At 37.8% G+C, this 22216-nt stretch overlaps 1 long non-coding RNA gene across 2 annotated transcripts; it reads right to left on the bottom strand.

Annotated features, from left to right (window-relative positions):
• Positions 1-2788: 2788 nt before the first annotated feature.
• LOC138365118 (uncharacterized) lies at positions 2789-11911 on the bottom strand. Of its 2 annotated transcripts, XR_011228661.1 has the most exons (4): positions 11693-11911; positions 6963-7122; positions 6165-6271; positions 2789-3368 (listed from the first exon to the last, which is right to left on the bottom strand). It is a non-coding gene; the product is annotated as an uncharacterized lncRNA (long non-coding RNA). The 2 variants fall into 2 exon arrangements; XR_011228660.1 differs by lacking the exon at positions 6963-7122 and having other exon boundaries at positions 11693-11904.
• Positions 11912-22216: the final 10305 nt, after the last annotated feature.

Below are 22216 nucleotides of genomic sequence, written 5' to 3'. Positions count from 1 at the left end.
GTAGAGTAAGCGATTTGGGCCTTCCCAGTCAAGACTGACTGTATCATGATGGCCCAATTCTCCCTTGGCCACTCCAAAGAGGCAGCGACTTTCTCGAAGGCTGCAAAGAATTTTGACACTTCCTTCTCATGGAATTTGGGGACCATTTTGATGTTGCGTACCGGATCGAAGCTACTGGTGTCCGTTGTTTGCCTCCGACCACCGCCTAATCGCAAAACTTCTAGTTCATGTTGTCTCTCTCTTTCCTCCCTTTCTCGCTCTCGTTCTTCTCTCTCTCGTTCTCGTTCTTCTCTCTCTCGTCTCTTCTCTTTCTCGTTCTTCTCTCTCCCGTCTCTCTTCTCTTTCTCGTTCTTCTCTCTCTCGTTCTCGTTCTTCTCTCTCCCGTCTCTCTTCTCTTTCTCGTTCTTCTTTTTCTCTTTCTCGTTCTAATTCTAAACGCCTCATCGCCAATTCTTTTTCTTTCATCTCCATTTCTTTATTTTTCATCTCCACTTTATCTTTTAATTCCCGTTCTAATTCTAACTTCTTCCACTCTATCTCACGATTGATCTCTAGGGCACGCATTTTGACTGTTAGGAAGCTGATATTAAGCTCACCTGCATCACTGTCAATGTCACTGCCCTTATCTTCCTTTTCCGTGGAAGCTATTTCCTCACCTTCCCTTGTACTAGGAGTCTCGCTTCCCTGTTTCTCTTCTGCCTTCAGGTGCCGGTGAACCTTGGACAAGATCTCCACACGGGAATCACTGGCACGGATCTTGATCTCCAGGTAGGCGCTCACTAGTACAAGCTCTGGTTTGCTCAGATATTTTAATCTGGCAAGACAGTCCACTCTGTTCAGAAAAGCCTGAACATCGTCCAGATCATCGATGGTAGCTTTGTCTGCCATTGTCACAGATGGAACACTTAGCACTTAACACACTGAGCACTGTTCTACGCCAATATTGTACTTTACCGCACCAAACACTGCACTTGCCAATATTGCACGTAATCACTCCGGGCACCGCACTACCCAATATTGCACTGAGTCCAAGCGAACACTTCGCTCTACAATATTACACTAAATCACTGAGCACCGCACTAGTCAATATTGCACTTAATCGCTTAATCACAGCGAGCACCGCACTGCACAATATCGCACTTAGTCACTGAGCACCGCACAGGACGTATAACGTCACAATCGTCACACACAGGGGGAATTATTTACAGGGATTACGCCACTTCACCACCCCTGTCAAACATACTTAACAAGGGGTCGGATCCCGCTGGGGATGCCAATTATGTTACGGCCCTCTCGGGACGCAACGGGGTTCTTACTCTGATGTAGTTAGAGGACCCAGCAAACATTTTCATGTTTTTAAAACATCCTAAAAACGACATTTCATTGTTTTCAGCACGTTTATAATTACGTTTAGAAAAGGTTTTTTGAGAACTTTTATATACAACCTTAGAACGTATATAATTAACATTTCTAAAAACTTTTTTATGATCTTTTAATTACCTACATTAAAGCGTTTAGGGTAAATTAGGGTATAATAATTTTGTAATTCATATCTGAAATAGAAAGGGAGAGAAAGAAAGAAGACATATCTGAGATAGAAATGGACATCCTATATATGTATGTGTAAATTACAAATAAATAGGGTACAAAAAGAGAATTAAAATATTATATTTATTTAATTAAGAATGAGTAATACAACAAAATATATGTAATAGCTCGAAATATATAGACTATATCTATAACAGAATATAAAAGTAAAAATTTAAAAATCTATATATGCAATATGTGAACACAATAGATTTTGTGATCAAGCAGCCTGTGATTCATGTCATGCTGAGATCAGTCTGACGTTATAAGCAGTTATTGTTACTTAAAACTAAAACAAGTAAAATTTTCCGAGTATACATATAACACTATAGTTTTTCTATGACTAATAATAAAAATCTATTAATCAAAAGTTTAGGACTAATTAACTAAAAATAAAAATCTACAAGTGAATGTAAACACAGTCAAGTATAATATTCATGTAGAAAGAGAAAGAAAAAGAGAGAGAAGGAAAGAAAGAGAAAGAAAGAAAGGGAGAAAGAGAAAGAAAAGAAAAAACAGTCATGTATAATATTCATATTAGCACCATGCAATATAACTTAGATTAAGTAAAAAATCTCAGACATTTTTAAATCAAATGAAATATGAGACCCAGAGAGAGAGACCCAGAGCCAGAGAGAGAGACCCAGAGCCAGAGAGAGAGCGCCACAGAGCCAGAGAGAGAGAGCGTGAGCCAGAGAGAGAGTGAGTCAGAGAGAGAGAGTCAGAGAGAGAGAGAGAGCCAGAGAGAGAGAGAGAGCCAGAGAGTGAGAGAGAGAGAGCCAGAGAGAGAGAGAGAGCCAGAGAGAGAGAGAGAGAGAGCCAGAGAGAGAGAGAGCCAGAGAGAGCCAGAGAGAGCGAAAGAGCCAGAGAGAGCGAAAGAGCCAGAGAGAGCGAGAGAGCCAGAGAGAGCGAGAGAGCCAGAGAGAGAGAGAGCCAGAGAGAGAGAGCCAGAGAGAGAGAGAGAGCCAGAGAGAGAGCCAGAGAGAGAGAGAGAGCCAGAGAGAGAGAGAGAGAGAGAGCCAGAGAGAGAGAGAGAGCCAGAGAGAGAGAGAGCCAGAGAGAGAGAGAGCCAGAGAGAGAGAGAGCCAGAGAGAGAGAGAGAGAGCCAGAGAGAGAGAGAGCCAGAGAGAGAGAGAGAGAGAGAGAGACAGAGAGAGAGAGAGAGAGCCAGAGAGAGAGAGAGAGAGAGAGAGCCAGAGAGAGAGAGAGAGAGAGAGAGAGCCAGAGAGAGCGAGAGAGAGAGAGAGAGCCAGAGAGAGAGAGAGCCAGAGAGAGAGAGAGAGAGCAAGAGAGCCAGAGAGAGAGAGAGAGACAGACAGAGACAGAAAGACACACACACAACAAAAGAGGAGACAGAACAAAATTAAGGCAAGGAGAGAGAAGACAGAACAGAAACAACAGAGAGAGGAGAGAAATGAGAAATCATTGAAGAGAAGGGGAAGAGAAACACAAGATAAGAAAAAGATACAAGAAAAATATACAAGATAAAAATGACATAAATGAATACCACAAATATAAAAAGTAAAGGAAGAGAGAAGCTAGAAGAGACAGGAAACGAGAGGTGTTAGAAGAGAGGAGGAAAGGAGAGATTAAAAGACAAGAAAAACAGGAGAGAAACGTAAAAGAAATAAAAAAAGGGACATTTGTGAGGAGAGAAAATAAAGAGACCAGAGAAGACCATATATCAAGAGTGTGAGGATAAAGACTTATATATTTTCTTAGTAGACATCCTCTGGCTCTTGTTGCCCCTCTTGTATACGAATTGTACTTGCAAGTTTTCCCTGAAAAGATATTAACAAAATTAATATTTAATTATTTATTTATATAAATTACACACACACAAACTTATATATATATATATATATATATATATATATATATATATATATATATATATATATATATATATATATATATATATATATATATAATATATATAGACCAGAGACCAATTATATATATATATATATATAATTTCGTAAACCTCACCCTGTAAACATTCATGTTTCTACATGTTAAACAAGCTACGAGGATGAGGGAAGGGGATGTTCCCTCCATGCTGGATATTATATTTACCAGGAAAGAGAAAGATATATTTATCATTCAGTACCTCCCTCCTTTGGTACCTCCCTCCTTTTACCCAAGTGACATGGTCACTTGGGTAAAAGTGACCATGTCTTTTTGGGAATAAAGTATGCAACGCATTATAATCTGGAAGAAAATGAGCTTGAAGCAGTTGAAAAACCTGACTTGTGGAGAGGTCATTATGGGGAACTCAGATATTTCCTTAAGGAATTTGACAAACACTTGCTGTTAGGACATGAAGTAAATGAGATGTATGTCAAGTTTTGTGAAATATATGATAATGGCACAACAAAATTTATACTAAAGCAGAGATGCAGAACTAGGAAAAGGGGAAAAATTGCCCAAACATACAAGCAATACAAAGATGCGAGAAACAACAATAGCAGTAAGGAGAGGGGCAGAAAGACTATGACTTTCGGTCATATTCAACAACACAAATATACATACACACACACACATTATTGGAAAAAATTGGAATTGGAATATTGGAAAAAATAATTAAAACTAAATGGGTAGAACACCTGGAGAGAAATGATATAATTTCAGACAGACAGTATGGTTTTCGATTTGGAAGATCCTGTGTATCGAATTTACTCAGTTTCTATGATCGAGCAACAGATATATTACAGGAAAGAGATGGTTGGGTTGACTGCATCTATTTGGACCTAAAAAAGGCATTCGACAGTTCCACATAGAGAGGTTGTTCTGGAAACTGGAAAATATTGGAGGAGTGACAGGTAAGCTTCTAATATGGATGAAAAATTTTCTGACATAGAAAAATGAGGGCAGTAATCAGAGGCAATGTATCGGACTGGAGAAATGTCACAAGTGGAGTACCACAGGGTTCAGTTCTTGCACCAGTGATGTTTATTGTCTACATAAATGATCTACCAGTTGGTATACAGAATTACATGAACATGTTTGCTGATGATGCTAAGATAATAGGAAGGATAAGAAATTTAGATGATTGTCATGCCCTTCAAGAAAACCTGGATAAAATAAGTATATGGAGCACCACTTGGCAAATGGAATTTAATGTTAATAAATGCCATGTTATGGAATGTGGAACAGGAGAACATAGACCCCACACAACCTATACATTATGTGAGAAATCTTTAAAGAATTCTGATAAAGAAAGAGATCTAGGGGTGGTTCTAGATAGAAAACTATCACCTGAGGACCACATAAAGAATATTGTGCGAGGAGCCTATGCTACGCTTTCTAACTTTAGAATTGCGTTTAAATACATGGATGGTGATATACTAAAGAAATTGTTCATGACTTTTGTTACGCCAAAGCTAGAATATGCAGCTGTTGTGTGGTGCCCAACAACAGAAGTTGGCCCATATCTTAAGAAGCACATCAACAAACTGGAAAAGGTGCAAAGACATGCTACTAAGTGGCTCCCAGAACTGAAGGGCAAGAGCTACGAGGAGACGTTAGAGGCATTAAATATGCCAAAACTAAAAGACAGAAGAGGTGATATGATCACTACATACAAAATAGTAACAGGAATTGATAAAATCGACAGGGAAGATTTCCTGAGACCTGGAACTTCAAGAACAGGAGGTCATAGATTGAAACTAGCTTAACACAGATGCTAAAGAAATATAAGAAAATTCACTTTCGCAAATAGAGTGGTAGACGGTTGGAACAAGTTAGGTGAGAAGGTGGTGGAGGCCAAGACTGTCAGTAGTTTCAAAGCGTTATATGACAAAGAGTGCTGGGAAGACGGTCTCATCCTTTAACTACACTTAGGTAATTACACACACACACACACACACACATACATATTATATATATATATATATATATATATATATATATATATATATATATATATATATATATATATATATATATATATATATATATATATATATATATATAATATAATATATATATATATATATATATATATATATATATATATATATATATATATATATATATATATATATATATATATATATATATATATATATGTCGTACCTAGTCGCCAGAACGCACTTTTCAGCCTACTATGCAAGGCCCGATTTGCCTAATAAGCCAAGTTTTCATGAATTAATATATTTTCTCTATTTTTTTTCTTATGAAATGATAAAGCTATCCATTTCATTATGTATGAGGTCAGTTCTTTTTTTATTGGAGTTAAAATTAATAGAGATATATGACCGAACCTAACCTATCTTTATAGGTTAGGTTAGGTAGCTGAAAATGTTAGGTTAGGTAGTCGAAAAAACATTAATTCAAGAAAACTTGGCTTATTAGGCAAATCGGGCCTTACATAGTAGGCTGAGATGTGCGTTCTGGCTACTAGGTACGACACATTATATATATATTTATATATATATATATATATATATATATATTTATATATATATATATATATATATATATATATATATATATATATATATATATATATATATATATATATATATATATCGGACAATTAGTAAAAAAAAAAAAAAAAAATTAAATTATTTTACCTTGTACCTAGATCCACCAGGCCTGTTTGGTGCCTGTTTCAGTACTTCAGACATCTGGAAGGTCACATCCTCCTCCTCAACTTGTGGATGTGCGTTGATAGATGATTCTGTAAAATTAAGTTATTTATATAATAATAAATTCAGTATAACAATAATATTCTGTAAAATTAAAAGTAATTTATACATCAATCAGATAAAACTCTCCAGAGATGGTGATACACAACATATAAAGGACAAGTTTCAGAACAAAATATGCATTTAGGAATAAGGTTTTGTACATGTAGGTAGCACATGAGAAAATAAGTGGAAGGTGATCAAGTTTATATTAACATGTTAATGACTTTGTTAAGGCTCTGCAAGAATGAAAAAATATTAATAATATAATATCACCTACCAATTAATTGTACATCATTTATAAGTCAATTATTTGCATTATTATTATTCAATACTAATGATATAAAAATGCATTTTGTAATCTACTATTTATGCAAGTATTAAGCACAGGATCATGAAATAAACTGCAAAATACTGTAATGGATAAACCAATTAATTTTACATTTTCCTATAGCTAAGTCAGTCAGTTCTATTAGCAGCAGAGAACAATTATGCCCAACCTCTATTAAATGAAACAATCTTAAGAGCAAGTGATAGAAATATAATCATTTATGCTTGGGATTATGGAATGGTTCCAAATATGAAAAATATCAAGTTTTTTGGTTAAAATTTTTTAACTTAAAATTTACATTTTTAAGTGAATTTTAAACTTTAAAAAAATTATTTAATTTTTTGGTTACTTACTTAAAATAACATTATATAGTTCTTGTTTTTGTAGAAATGCCAATTTCTTCTTTTGCCCTTCCAGACTGTATAGTGACCACAGGCCGTTTGTTCATATCTTCATTATTCTTCGAACTGTGGTTGCACAATCAGACCCACGTACACTGGTTAAAAGCATCACCTAAAAGCAACAACAAAAATGTAGTACACTGACGAATTTTGAATATATATATATATATATATATATATATATTATATATATATATATATATATTAGTTGATTTTATACCCGCATTAGGTCAGGTGATAATACAATGAAGGTGAAAACATGGGGGGATACATAAGGGATAAACATAGGGGCTGCAGAAGGCTTATTGGCCCATACGAGGCATCTCCTATCTAAACACAAAGATTAATCCAGTGTAATTGGCCTGTTATGTTGTAACATAACATATATATATATATATATATATATATATATATATATATATATATATATATATATATATATATATATATATATATATATATATATATGTGTATATATATATATATATGTATGCCATATACATATATATGCTATGTTGTATGCTACAACTTGGCTGATAATAAAGCCATTCACAACTGCAGGCCTAATAAAAAAAGGAGGTGGCATAGCAATATCTTACAAAGATACCTTCATCTGCAATAGTCTCATTAGTAATAGAGACGACTATTGTGAATATACCTTTGCCAAGTTCTCCAGTAAATCCCTTAAATCCTCCTTGACTATAAGTGCCATCTATAGATTTCCCAATACCGACATAGCTTCATTCTCAGATAACGTAAGGAATCTTATCATAAATAACAATCTCAACAAAAATCAAACCAACTTAGTGGTTTGTAATGGTGAACAAAACATGCAGATACTTATATATAACCTGTGAATAGAGTGTAATAACACCAAAACTATTTGTTTATTGTTTTATGACCATAATAATTGAATCACTAATATGATTCACTAATATATAATCCTAATAATAATCACTAATATATAATCCATTGAGCATGCTGCATCTCTTTCAGTCTCTTTGCAATTTGAACAAGAGGGTTTTTAATTGATCGAACCATATTCTTAAAGTAAAGTAAATGAGATGTATTCCATATTTTGCAAAATATACGATGAAGGCACACAAACATTCATACCAAAACTGAAGGGCAGGATTTATGAGGAGACATTAGAGGCATTAAATATTCCAAACTAGAAGACAGAAGGAAAAGAGGAGATATGATCACTACGTACAAAACAGTAACAGGAATTGATAAACTTGATAGGGAAGATTTCCCGAGACCTGGAATTTCAAGAACAAGAGGTTATAGATTTAAACGAACTAAACAAAGATGCCGAAGAAATGTAAGACAATTCACTTTTGCAAACAGAATGGTAAACGGTTGGAACATGTTAGGTGAGAAGGTGGTGGAGGCCAAATCCGTCAAAAGTTTCAAAGCATTATATGACAAAGAGTGCTGGGAAAATGGGACACCACGAGTGTAGCTCTCCATCCATCTGATTGATAACCCAAATGAATTTTTCATGGATATGATACCAACATCAAATCATAAATCAGATGTGATCCTATCCCCACTGGATTTTGAAGAAGCCATAGACAGTATGCCTATGCACTCTGCACCAGGCCCTGACTCTTGGAACTCTATATTCATCAAGAACTGTAAAAAACGTTATCGCAGGCCCTTCACATTCTTTGGAGACAAAGCCAAGATACTGGCATTGTCCCTGACATACTAAAAACAGCAGAGATAGCACCGCCCCATAAAGGAGGAAATAAGGCAGAGGCAAAAAACTACAGACCGATAGCACTAACATCGCACATCATAAAAATCTTTGAGAGAATGCTAAGAAGTAAGATCACAAAATACATGGAATCACAGCATCTCCATAACCCCAGACAACATGGTTTCAGAACAGGGCGCTCTTGCCTATCACAGTTGCTGGACCACTCTGACATGGCACTAGATGCCATGGAAGACAAACAAAACGCTTTGACAAAAAAAAGCCTTTGACAAATGTGACCATTGTGTTATTGCACATAAAATGCGTTCAAAAGGAATTACCGGAAAAATAGGCAGATGGATATACAACTTCCTAACTAATAGAACCCAATGTGTAGTAGTCAACAAAATAAAATCTGGACCATCAACCGTAAAGAGCTCAGTCCCCAAGCGTACTGTGCTTGCTCCAATACTTTTTCTCATCCTCATATCGGACATAGACAAGGACACAACCTATAGTACTTGATCATCCTTTGCAGATGACACTAGAATCTTCACGAGAGTAGGCAACATAGAGGACACGGCAAACCTCCAATCAGATGTAAATCAGGTCTTTCTATGGGCTACAGAAAATAACATGGTGATTAACGAACATAAGTTTCAGCTCATGCGCTACGGAAAAAATAAAAAATATAAAAACGGAAACCACTTACAAAACTCAGTCAAATCATAACATTGAACGGAAAAGCAACGTAAAGGATTTGGGTGTACTGATGTCAGAAGGCCTTACATTTAAAGTAAAGAACACAATAAAGTAGCCGTCACAACTGCAAGAAAAATGACAGGATAGATAACAAGAACTTTTCACACTAGAGATGCTATACCGATGATGATAGTTTTCAAGACGCTAGTGCTCTCTAGAGTGGAATACTGCTGCATAATGAAAGCCCCTTTCAAAGCTGGAGAAATTACTGACCTATACTTATGCATTTATCTTCGGTTTAACACAACAGGCACCAGACACACGCTAGGCATCATACACAGTAGGATAAAACAAACATTAGGCCAGAAGTCAGAAAAGAATTCAAAGAATTTTACTGGAAAGGCTTGCTGTTAGGAAAGGAAGTAATTGAGATGAATTAATGCACAGTATGTCAATTTTGTGAAATATATGATAAAGGAACAAAAACATTTATACCAAAACAAAGATGCAGAACTAGGAAACAGGATTTGTTCAACTGAAATTTCAAGACGGACAGAGACCAAAAGACACAAAAATGGAATCAATATACGAAGAGGCCAAACCCCCAAACATACCAGTAATACAAAGAGAAACAACTACACGGCAGTGAGGAGAGAGGCAGAAAGAAATTTTGAAAAAAAGGAACAAACAAATGTAAAGTAGAACAAATCATATTCTATAAATACAGCAACAACCAATTGCAGGTAAAGGATAATATTCAGAGCTTTTAAATGCATGGATGGCGAAATACTCAAGAAATTGTTCACGACTTTTGTTAGACCAAAGTTGGAATATGCAGCGGTTGTATGGTGCCCATATCTTAAGAAGCACATAAACAAACTGGAAAAGGTGCAAAGACATGCTACTAAGTGGCTCCCAGAACTGAAGGACAAGAACTATGAGGAGAGGTTAGAGGCATTAAATATACCAAATATACTACACAAATATATATACTACACATGCACAATAAACTACCCTACACAGGCTGAGTATGGTGTGTACAATAAATTATTAGCTAAAAGATAAGACTGAGTTTGTATAAATGGGGGTTAAGTCAGAGTGGGAAAATGTAAGTGGAGTGCCTAAAAACCCTGTCCTGGGACCTCTGTAATTCATAATATATACAAATAATTTAGACTCAGGTTTGATCAGCAATATTTGAAAATTTCCAGACGATACAAAAGGGATTTTTTTCTGGATTCAGGATTATTTTTTTATGGCTGAAAACAGGTTTTCAGCAATAAAAGAAATACAGTATTGCTGGAACAACCGTCGACATCTTCAAGAGAAAACCTGAACATCTTCAAGAAGTGAAGATGACCTTGAGAAGAAGTATAGGTTGGGAGAAGTATAGGTTAGGTTGGGAGAAGTATAGGTTAGGAATTGTCTCCAAAGAATTCTCAAAGAATTACTCGTTATTGCTATCCAAGATAATTAGACGAGCCAAAGCTAAATACTACGAAGATAAATTTACCCAAATAAAGAGTACCTTACCTAAAAATATGTATGTACCTTACGTAAATAAACATTTGATTTTGAAGTGCCGGACAAACAAGGCTGTGGTGGATATGTGGGCCTGAGGGGCCTGTCCAAGCAACAGCCTGTTGGACCAAGCTCTCACATGTCAAGCCTGGCCTTGGAAGGGCTTGGTGAGTAGAACAACTACCAGAACCCTATAATGCATGTATCAAGGTGTCCAGGCAGTGAGCACCACATAATGCAGTGCAGTCCTGTAAGAATAAGCACAGTAAGTATGGGCATGGAGGGGGTGCAGCAGTGGCTTGTGAAGGGCTGGAGAGTAAATGGACATGCCCAGGGGTAAAAAGCATTAGGGTAACAGAACATAGCCCATAAAAATAGTAATGACAATGAATGAATAATTATATGAATGCAATAATACTTCATATCTCAATAGGAATACTAAGCAGGATGCAAGACAAGGTACTGGTGGTGATAGTGGTTGGTACAAGTCCTCACATCCCCACAGACACCAGTAACAGCCCTCACCTCCCAACACAGTACCCTTGTAGCGAGTTAATCTTATACTCGCTTCATTATCTTATAGCATAACTAATTAACACTAATTACAGAAGCTACACAGGTGATACTTTGGTGTGAGTTGAGCGCACTGAGCGTCGGTATCGCTACACCCTTGTTCCTTAACAACCCTTTGGACCTTTATTACAGAAAAATAGAATCAATTAATTTAATAAAATATAAAATATAAGTGCTTACTTACGATAATACTATCGGTGGAACACAAAATCTTCTTCTTCTTGATAGTAGGTGCAGTTTGCATGAAGGGTTAGTCCTCGCCATGACTGAACTGACGACAAAATGGCCGATGTGTTGATATGGCGTCAGGTGACGCTGTGACGTCACAGGTGAGGGACGCTTTGCGCATTACTCCCTCGTACTTAAAAAGTACTACAGGTACTTTTTGGTTTTATTTTTGAATATGGCAGAAGTTGGACAGCTTTTCAAATCATTATAAGGGAGTGAGTTCCATAGACTAGGTCCCTTTATTTACATAGAGTGTTTACATAGATTAAGTTTGACTCTGGGGATATCAAAGAGATATTTATGTCTGGTGGGGACGTGGCCATGTGTTCTATTACATCTGTCCAGGAAGAGTTTCAGAACAGGGTTTGCAGTTAGAAAAAGGGCTTTATAAACGTAATTTACACAGGAGAATGTATGGAGTGAATTTGTTTAGCATGTTTAAGGATTTGAACAAGGGAGCTGTGTGTTGTCTGAAGGTAGAGTTATTTATTGTCCTGATAGCAGATTTTTACTGGATGATGATGGGCTTGAGGTAGTTTGCAGAGGTTGAACCCCAAGCACAAACGCCATAAGAATGATAGGGATAGATAAGTGCATAATAGAGTGAGAGGAGAGCAGAGTAGGGTACATAATATCTGATCTTAAACAGTATACCAACTGTTTTAGATACCTTTTTAGTTATGTTAGAAATCCTTAGAAATGTTAGAACGTTATGTTAGAACGTTAGTTATGTTAGAACCCTTAGAAATCTAATACTTGATAACAGACTGAACAAAAACCACCTAATTATCGCAGGGGACTTTAATATTGACCTCTGCGAGCCAGAACACCCTACTGCTGTTAGCTTCCTCAACTGTATGAATTCCTGCCTCCTCATACCCTTAATCACTAGACCTACTAGAATCACTGATAGCACTGCCACGACTCTAGATCACATCTGGACCAACATAACCTCTCCGCTTACTTCAGGTATAATCACCGATAGCACTACAGACCACTACCCCACATTTCTCTTAACTAACATTAGCAAACCACCTCTAGAAACAAGGGAGTTAAGCTTTAGGCTGCACAATGAAACTGCTATAAACAATTTTATAACTGCTGCTGATAATGTCAACTGGGAGTCCGAGTTAGGTAACATAGGGGACATCAACCTAGCAGTGCAATCTTTTCTACAAACTACTCTTAGCCTTTATAACACCCACTGTCCTAGGCTTACAAAACAAGTCACAAGCAAAAGGCTTAACAATCCTTGGCTTACAAAGGGAATACTGAAATCCATTAACAAAAAACACGACCTTGAGAAGAAGTATAGGTTAGGAATTGTCTCCAAAGAATTCTCAAAGAATTACTCATTATTGCTAACTAAGATAATTAGACGAGCCAAAACTAATTACTACGAAGATAAATTTACTCAAATAAAGAGCAACATTAAACAAACTTGGAGCACAATTTCACAAATATTGGGATCAAAGAAATCTTTAAATAACAAACCGACTCTCCTGTCTAATAACGATGGTCAGCTTTCAGCCTCTGATTCTGCTATTGAGTTCAATAGGTTCTTCTCTTCCATTGGTTCATCCCTTGCAAATGATATTCCATCTTCCAGTACTGACATTAAGGACTATCTTACAGGTAACTATCCACAGTCTCTGTACCTAAAGCCTATTAATTCCACTGACGTCAATGAGATAATCCTTTCCCTTAAAACCAAGTCTAGTGCCCTTGAGGAGATACCAACTTTAATATACAAAAAAGCCTCCAGATCTTTAGCCCCTGCTATTGCTTTGCTCTTCAACAAGTCACTTGAACTCCAAACCTTTCCAGATATTCTAAAAAAAGCGAGAGTAACGCCTGTCCACAAATGTGGTGATCCCACAGATGTTAACAACTACAGACCTATATCAATCCTGCCAAACTTGTCAAAAATTTTTGAAAAACTTATATACAAGCAGCTTTACTCATATCTAGCCAAACTCAATATACTTAGCCCTTGCCAATATGGCTTCAGACCCAAAAAAAGCACTAACGATGCACTCATTAGTATGCTTAACTCGATTCATACAGCCCTTGATAAAAAGGAGCTCCCTGTTGGGTTATTTGTGGACCTGCGTAAAGCTTTTGATACTGTCAACCACCATAACCTTCTTCTTAAATTACATCATTATGGAGTCAGAGGGCACTCCCTACAATACCTCGAGTCCTACCTTACTGACAGGCTCCAATATGTTTCTGTGAATAATACAATTTCTCCCACCCTACCCATCAACATTGGTGTTCCTCAGGGCAGCATACTTGGCCCTCTCCTCTTTCTCATCTACATTAATGACCTTCCAAATGCCTCCCGACACCTCAAACCAATTCTATTTGCTGACGACACAACCTTCATTTACTCCAGTCCTGACCCTCTTGCTCTAAATGCCACAGTAAATACTGAGCTAAATAAAGTCCATCATTGGCTAACTGCCAACAAACTCACCCTTAACATTGACAAAACCTTCTATATTCTGTTTGGCAATAAATCCTCTAGTCTTATAAATCTCAAAATAAACAATACCCAAATTTGTAACAAATTAGATGGCAAATTCCTTGGCATTCTCATTGACAACAAGCTGAATTTCCAGGGACACATTCTAAATATATCAAAAAAAGTTTCAAAAACTGTGGGCATTCTTTCTAAGATCAGATATTATGTACCACGCCCTGCTCTGGTGACTCTCTATTACTCCCTTATCTATCCTTATCTCAACTATGGTATTTGTGCTTGGGGTTCTACTACCCAAAATCACTTACGTCCTCTAATTACCCAACACAAAGCCGCTATTAGAACAATATCCAACTCTGGCCCCAGACATCACTCGGTACCCCTACTCAAATCTCTTAATATGTTAGATATTAAGTCACTGCACATTCTCTCATGTGTATTATACATATATAAAACGCTAAACTATAATGCCAATCCTGATCTTAAAAGCTTCATAGAAGGTTGTAACAGAACCCATGAGCACCACACCAGAAATAAATACAGTTTTGATATTCCTAGAGTACGTCTTAATTAAACTAGAAATGCTCTGCAAATCAAGGGGCCCAGAATGTGGAATGACCTTCCCAACCATGTTAAAGACTGTCCCTCTCTCAACCAGTTTAAGATAAAAACTAAACACTACCTAATAAATTCCCTGTAATCTACCTCACTCCTCTATTGTCAACCCATGTCTGTTATTTTCTTTTTTTTTTCTTTTTTGTAATCAACACTGTTTGTCAACCTATTGTATTTGTGCTGCTTTTTCAGTCATGTTCCCCCTTTTTTTTTTATCTTTATTTGTATTTGTTCTCAACATCTTTTATTCTTTATGCTCAATTAGTATTAAGTTCTAGATATTAATGTTTTTCTTGCCCGAAACGCATTGCGTAATAGTGGCTTTAGGCATTGTATGTACTAGCTCTATCTATATATCAATCCATTAATGTAACATCACTTGTATGTATATACCTTACCTGAATAAACATCTGAATCTGAATCTGAATCTGAATGTGTTGTATATGGGTGCGGAAGTTGAGTCTCTTGTCTAAGTATAGGCTAAGAAACTTTCCATCATTTTTATTGCTAATGTTTACATTATCTATCTGAAGCTGAATTGCATTTGTTGATTTGTTTCCAAATAAGATATAGTAGGTCTTTTCTATGTTTTGTGTGAGGTTTGTTGGTTGACATCCACAAGTAGACTTTTTTTAATTAATTGTTTACAACATTATTTAACAGGAGTGGGTTGGGGTCAGAGTAGATGAGTAGTATCATCAGCCAACAATATAGGTTTAAGTATGTTAGAGACATTAGGGAGATCATTGATGTATATAAGAAACAGGAGGGTCCTAGGATGCTGCTCTGTGGCACCTTTACGGTAATTAAGTGGTAGAGTGGGAGAGGTTATATCATTGATGGCTTCATATTGGTGTCTGTTACTAAGATAGGATCGGATATAGTTTAGGGCAAGGCCACGGATTCCATAATGGTGGAATTTAAGTAAGAGGTAGTTATGGTTAACAGTATCAAAGGCCTTTCTCAGGCCGATGAAGAGTTCAATTGGAAACTCACTTTTGTCAAGGGCTGAGAAGATTAAGTCAAGCAGACTAACAATAGCATCATTGGTACTCTTTTGGGAGCGGAAGCCAAACTGACAGGGACTTAGTATATTGAATTTTACAAGATTGGAGTAGAGCTGTTTGTAAAAAAAAAAAAAATAATTTTGATAACATAGGTAGATTCGATATGGGTCTGTAATTATTTATGTCTGCCGTGTTACCTCCTTTATGAACTGGCGTTACTCTTGCTTTTTTAAGGATATCAGGGAAGGTATGACACTCTAGGGATTTGTTGAACAGCAGTGCTATGGATGGTGCAAGGGCATGGGAGGCACGCCTGTGTACCATCGATGGTATTTCACTAATGTTCCCAGCTTTGGTTTTTAGCGAGTGAATGATGGACACAACATCTGTAGGGCTGACCGGAGAGAGGAGAAGAGAGTTTGGATAGCTGCGTGAAAGATATGTGGTAACATATGTCTGAGTCTCTGGGATTTTTCGGGCAAGGTGAGCACCAAACGATGAAAAGAAGCTATTAAATTCAGTTGCTGTTTCAAGATCTGTTGCAGGTGTATAACCATCCTTGGAGATTTTTATCTTATTATGTGAATGTTGTTTAGCTCCTAGGATGGTAGAGATGGCTCTCCATGTGCTTTTTATGTTGCCTTTTGCTTCTTTGAATCTATTCTCGTAATAGGAACGCTTTGCTCTTATTATACTGGTAAGCACTGATGAGTACCTCTTAACTACTTCTTTTCCAACTAGGCCAATCCTAAGTTTTTTTTTCATATTCATGTTTCTTGTCGATTGCTTTAAGTATGCCATTAGTGAGCCAGGGATTATTTAACCTTTTTGCCAGTTACTTGCTTGGTGAGGAGAGGACAATAAGTATTGTAAAGGCTTTAAATTTTGGAAAGAGGCTAGTTAACGAATTATTATCCTGTGTATTGATAAATTTAGATTCCCAGTTTACATTGTGGAGGGCATTTGTGAGATTGCCTATTGCCGCTTCACATTGTAACCTAAAGGTAATTTTCTTGTTACCTGGTGGTGTTATGGCCATGTTCGCTACAAGGAAGGTAGGATAGTGGTCAGTTGTTCTGTCAGTGATTATACTTGATGTAAGAGGAGCTGTTATGTTGGTCCATCAGTGATCCAGGGTAGTCGCAGATGTTTGAGTGACTCGGGTGGGCCTGGTGATTGCGGGGATGAGCATACAGGAATTCATGCTGTTGAGGAAACAGTCTACTTGAGGGTTATTTTGTAGCCCTAGGTCAATATTGAAATCACCTCTGAGAACTATGTGATTTTTGTTGAGATTATTGTTTATGATAAGGTTCCTCAAGTTGTTATTGTATTTGTGTCTAGCTTCAGACACAAGCATGTTACAGTTATGTCTTAAAGAGTTGAGAGCAATTAAGGATGATAAAGAGTCACTTACAACTAATGTATCAAGTTTGGATACTTGTACACATTTCAGTGCAAGGAGCAAGGCAAATAGTTCAGTCTGAAGGGTAGAGGCCCAGTTGTTTATACGGACTCCCCACTCAAAATATAAGTCATATCCTATTGCCAGGACAACTGCACTTCCAGCTGCACCCGTTGGGCGCTGTAGGAAACCTTCAGTGTATATGATTTGAGAGAGAGAATGCTCTGTGGACAGAGCATCAATATGGCTTAAGACGTTGAGCTTTGCCTCAAGACAAAGCTGGGACTGATCTCTAATTTGCTCCTTTGATGGAAAGGGAGGGATTAAAATTGAAAAGGGTGTAATTTCCTACAGTGCAGGAAAGTGCTATTGTTGTCTCTCTTGGTACAAATTATAAATCTGATACTTTCTGAGTTCAGTTCCAATTTTATTTATCTATTTGAAACAATGTTTACATTCAATAAAGAAATTCTGGAGGGCTTCTGTGCAAGGGTTAGGATGAGCTAGCCTAAGCATTTTTATACCAATTTGACAGTTATTTTCAGTAACACGATAAACAACGCTCGGAATATTAAGTTCCTTTCTCATATTAAGTATCTTTGTGGTACGAAGGCACCCAAGGATTATCCTCAAGGCTTCGTTCTGCAATTTTTCAAGCCCTCCAAGCTTTCTTTCAGGATGCCTTAAAGTTAGTTTAGTTCATTTATTATGCACCCCATACCCATCTTGTGGGCGGTAGTGGAAAGGGTTGCAGAGGCACATAATGGGCTCAGGGACTGAACCCAACAATTCATTTAGCTAAGCAAGTTACAATCTTGATGAGCTAGTTACAAAATTCAGTATAAGTCGTCACATCAACAATAGGTTCGAGATCGATCACAAGTACAGTTTCTAAATTAAGCAACTGACATATGTGGAGAGCTAGTGTCACAATTGATATGTTTGTCCTGCACACCGCTCCCCATCCAGTGGGCAGCGGTGGATAGGTTACAATCACTTAGTTACTACTTACAGTTAGCAAACTGGGGATATTTGGCTAAAATTTCTGGTACCAGATCATTTTGAATGAAATATTGACACATCGTTGGTACATTGGTTATAGAATTGTCTCTGAATTCACTATCACATAGTGACGAAGGGGTGTGCAAATAATTTTGTTGACAGTTAACATTTGGTCAGGTCTACATCGGCAGATAATGAGAATTCAACATGATAACAAAAACGTGAGGAACAACGACTGACGTAGTCAGAACCGTGAGAACTGGCAGCCAGCAGAAAGGGGGAGGAGGGTGGGCGCTTCGTGAATCTTGGACCTGGTCGGGAGAGGGAGTGAGAGCGGGACCTGACTTCCCGCGCCTTTTATGCCACCCAGGCTGGCCGCACCACGCCTGCGGGACGCGATGCGCAATTGTCTCTTCCTTCCCCCGTCAGAAACTCCACCGCCTTTCGTCAAAAGGCAGTGGGCCATTTTCTGATCAGGGGAAGGAAGACACCAAGCCTTGGGGGCGTAATTTTATTGACATGATAAATAATTCTGCAGAAGTAAAACAGGCTTTTAAATAGGACTTAACAAATGTATAACATACTTGTAACCGAGTCTAAGCCGAGCAGTAGTAACATCTAGAAGTCTGCTGATTTTATTGGATGAACCATAGATGTGTGGCTCCTTTTGCATAATAGTATTGAACGAAAGTTAATCTCCCCAAACACTTTCGCGTTTTGGGCAAGTTACCCCTCCACTCTCTCCATTTTTGTTTGGACATTCCCTGGTAGTGCGCGGAAATACTGAAAAGTGTATACTCTTTTCAACTTTGTCACCTTAATTCTCGTCCTATGTCTTTCATTTTGGTATCAATGCGTTCGCAATAGAATTCCCAACAGAACTATGTGCATATAATGTCAAAGACAGCAGCGCGCTCCACCCGCCGACAAGATGAATGTAGGCCAAGGGTACCAGAAAAAGAAAGCTGAGCCACCCTCAGGCAACTCTCATTACATTAGAGAGCGTGATAATACTGAAAAGTGTATACCCTTTTCAACTTTGTTACCTCAATTCTCATCCTAGTTTTTTCAATTTGGCATCAATGTGTTCGCAATATAATTCTCTACAGGACTAAAGGCATATAAACTCCAAAAGCCCGGCTTACCATCCGCAACAAACAAAGTAAGCGAGAGTGTGTTACCAGGGAGCGCACAAGAGCGATAAAATGTATACACTCTTTTCATTTTGGTCACCCCAATTGTCATCCTAGGTCTTTCATTTTGGTATCAATGTGTTAGCAATAGAATTATCTACAGGTTTAAATGCATATAAACTCCAAAAGCAAGGTGTACCATCCGCACAAAACAGAGAAAGTGAGAGAAAGTAACCCGGGAGCACTCTAGTGCAATGTAATGTGAACACTCTTTTCACTTTGGTTACCTCAATTCTCGTCATATGTCTTTCATTTTGGTATCAATGTGTTCGCAATTGTATCTGCTGGCATTTTACCCTTTGCTTGGATCTGAAGGGTTTTATGCTCACCACGATGCAATCTGATAGTACCACAGGTGTATATACCTATCTTCAAGCAGCAATTCACTCATTCAAACCGACTTATAATAGTTATCCATATATAAATGGTAATCTTTGTTCTACCTGTTAACCTGTCATATGAAGAAAGATTGTCAAAGCTTATATTACATTCTCTAGAAAAGCAAAGAATTAGGAGTGACATATGGTAGAGGTGCACAATGGGATGAATGGACATAACAAAGGGGACATTAATGGGGTATTAAAAGTAGCAACACAAGACAGAACTCGAAACAAAGTGTAAAAATTGGAAAAATTTAGATTTAGGAAAGAACTGCATGAGTAAATACACTGGGTTTGTACCTTAAGGTTCATGTATGCAATATTACAGAGTTCCAGTTAACTCCCATGCATGCAATTAATTTATGTTATGTTTATGTTTTTTATGTTAAAATGTTTTTGTTGATTTGTTTGTATATTTTCATAAGTAAAGCATGCTTACCGTCCTATTCCAAGTTTTATGATAACTTTACAAGGTTTAAAACATAAAGTTCAATATATATTCTGGTTTTCACACAGGAATTATACGTTAATATAACATCATAATAACGTAATGATGTCGTGTAAATAACGTTATACTGACGTCATATAAATGTTATATTTATGTTATAAGAACGTAAATTGGATAGCTTTACAGAAAGTAAACAAAAAAAACTAAATGTTGACTGAAAATTATTTATTCTTAAATATAAAGCATGAAAACATTATAATACCATAGCATTCACTATTATTTTTAAATTTTTACATAAATCTTAAAAAACTGTGTCTCAAGAATATATGTTTTTAGTTATATCCTTTGGTTTTAAGAACATCAGATATACGTATTTATGTCAAAAGTTACAGTATTACCTTTGTGGAACCATTTAAAAACGTCCACAAACGTTCTGTGTTTGCTGGGGAAGATATATATCCGGCCCCAAACCAGTAAAGGCTATCAAGGGATGCGATCCGTGACGCAAGTAACTTAAAGGGAGTAGGGAAAGAAAGGTAAGAACTTAATATAATATAATATAACCTTCACCATTTAAATATATAAAAGTAAAACGTACACAAGGGGGAGGGGTATTAACACTTTACAAAGGGGATCAACACTGTAGTCTTCTGCTGGAGACTATGGATCCTCGAAGCTAGGTGCCGAGTCCGCGGTGCTTTCTTTGTGGCCTCAAGACGTGTCCTCTGAGAACGCCGAGCCTACCCTGGCCACAGGTCAGCCACAACACAGGTCCACTGGGGGCACCGTCGTGGAGGCCGTCAACCACACGTCCAGCAGGTCTGCTGGCAGGTACCGAGCCACCAAGGCTGGTACGGCCACTCCACGAACGATATAAGGGGTACGCCCTAGACAGGAGTCTCGTGTGATATCACCAATCACCCTCCTGTCCTCAATACCCCAGTGGATTATCGTCTCCAACCGTCGGTCCCGGGTAAATCCTTCCACTGCCACTCCACTGGCAGGCTTAACACACCACAGTGTTCTTCCGGGGGGACGACGTCACGACAGCTGCAGCAAACTTCACAGTATGGAGACTGGCTGCCTCGGGTAGACTGACTCCACCTTCAACACAGTGGTCCCAGGTCGACTCTGTAAACAGACACGTCATCAATAACTGGGACACTAATACACCACACTCACAGGCTAGGGCACAAACACCTGACGTATCCAGTCCATAGATGGCGCTGTCGTCGGAGCACCACCTCACCAAAGGTCAGGAGCGGCGGTGTTGAGCGCTGAACCAGACTGGAAACTGGTCCTCGAGGCCAGTACACGCTGTCCTCACTAGGTGTCGTCGTTCGTTTGGCGGGGGTTTCGGGAGCTGACCCACAGATGGCGTGTTTGTCACTGCTCCAGGCTCGGACGCTGGATCCGGGTTCGTAACAGTCGATAATGAAGCTGCTGTGTAGTTTAGTGGTTCCTGTGTCCTTTCATTCTGGCACATTGGCACTACATTGGCTGTCTTCCATTCCTTTGGCAACTCCCTCTTTTTCAGTGATGAGTGGAAGAGTTAATGGGAGGCTCAAGTCCGCAGCTACAACTTTCAGTCTCTGCAAATACCATTTCTTGCTTACAGTATAATGGTGGGTGAGTGTTCATGATTCTAATGTTGGTTACAGTAAGGCAGTGGATAAGTGATTATGGTCCGAATGTAATAGTAAAGTTGGATACAATGTGTTTTACAACTTCATCTGAGTCGTTAAACTTCATTGGAAAACTTATTTAATTTGTAACTTTCTATTGAAGTACACATCAAATCAGCACCTGCATGCTCATGTGAATGTCTGAGTGACTGTTTGTGTTGGTGTGTGTATGTGTGCTAATTATGCCTGGACCATACATATATAAACATCATTTACGTTACTTTCACTTATTCAAACACATTCCAAAGTTCATCAACAGT

Source organism: Procambarus clarkii, chromosome 15, assembly GCF_040958095.1.
Source record: "Procambarus clarkii isolate CNS0578487 chromosome 15, FALCON_Pclarkii_2.0, whole genome shotgun sequence".
Taxonomy (NCBI): Eukaryota; Metazoa; Arthropoda; class Malacostraca; order Decapoda; family Cambaridae; genus Procambarus; species Procambarus clarkii.
This window is presented reverse-complemented; position numbering and strand designations above follow the sequence as displayed.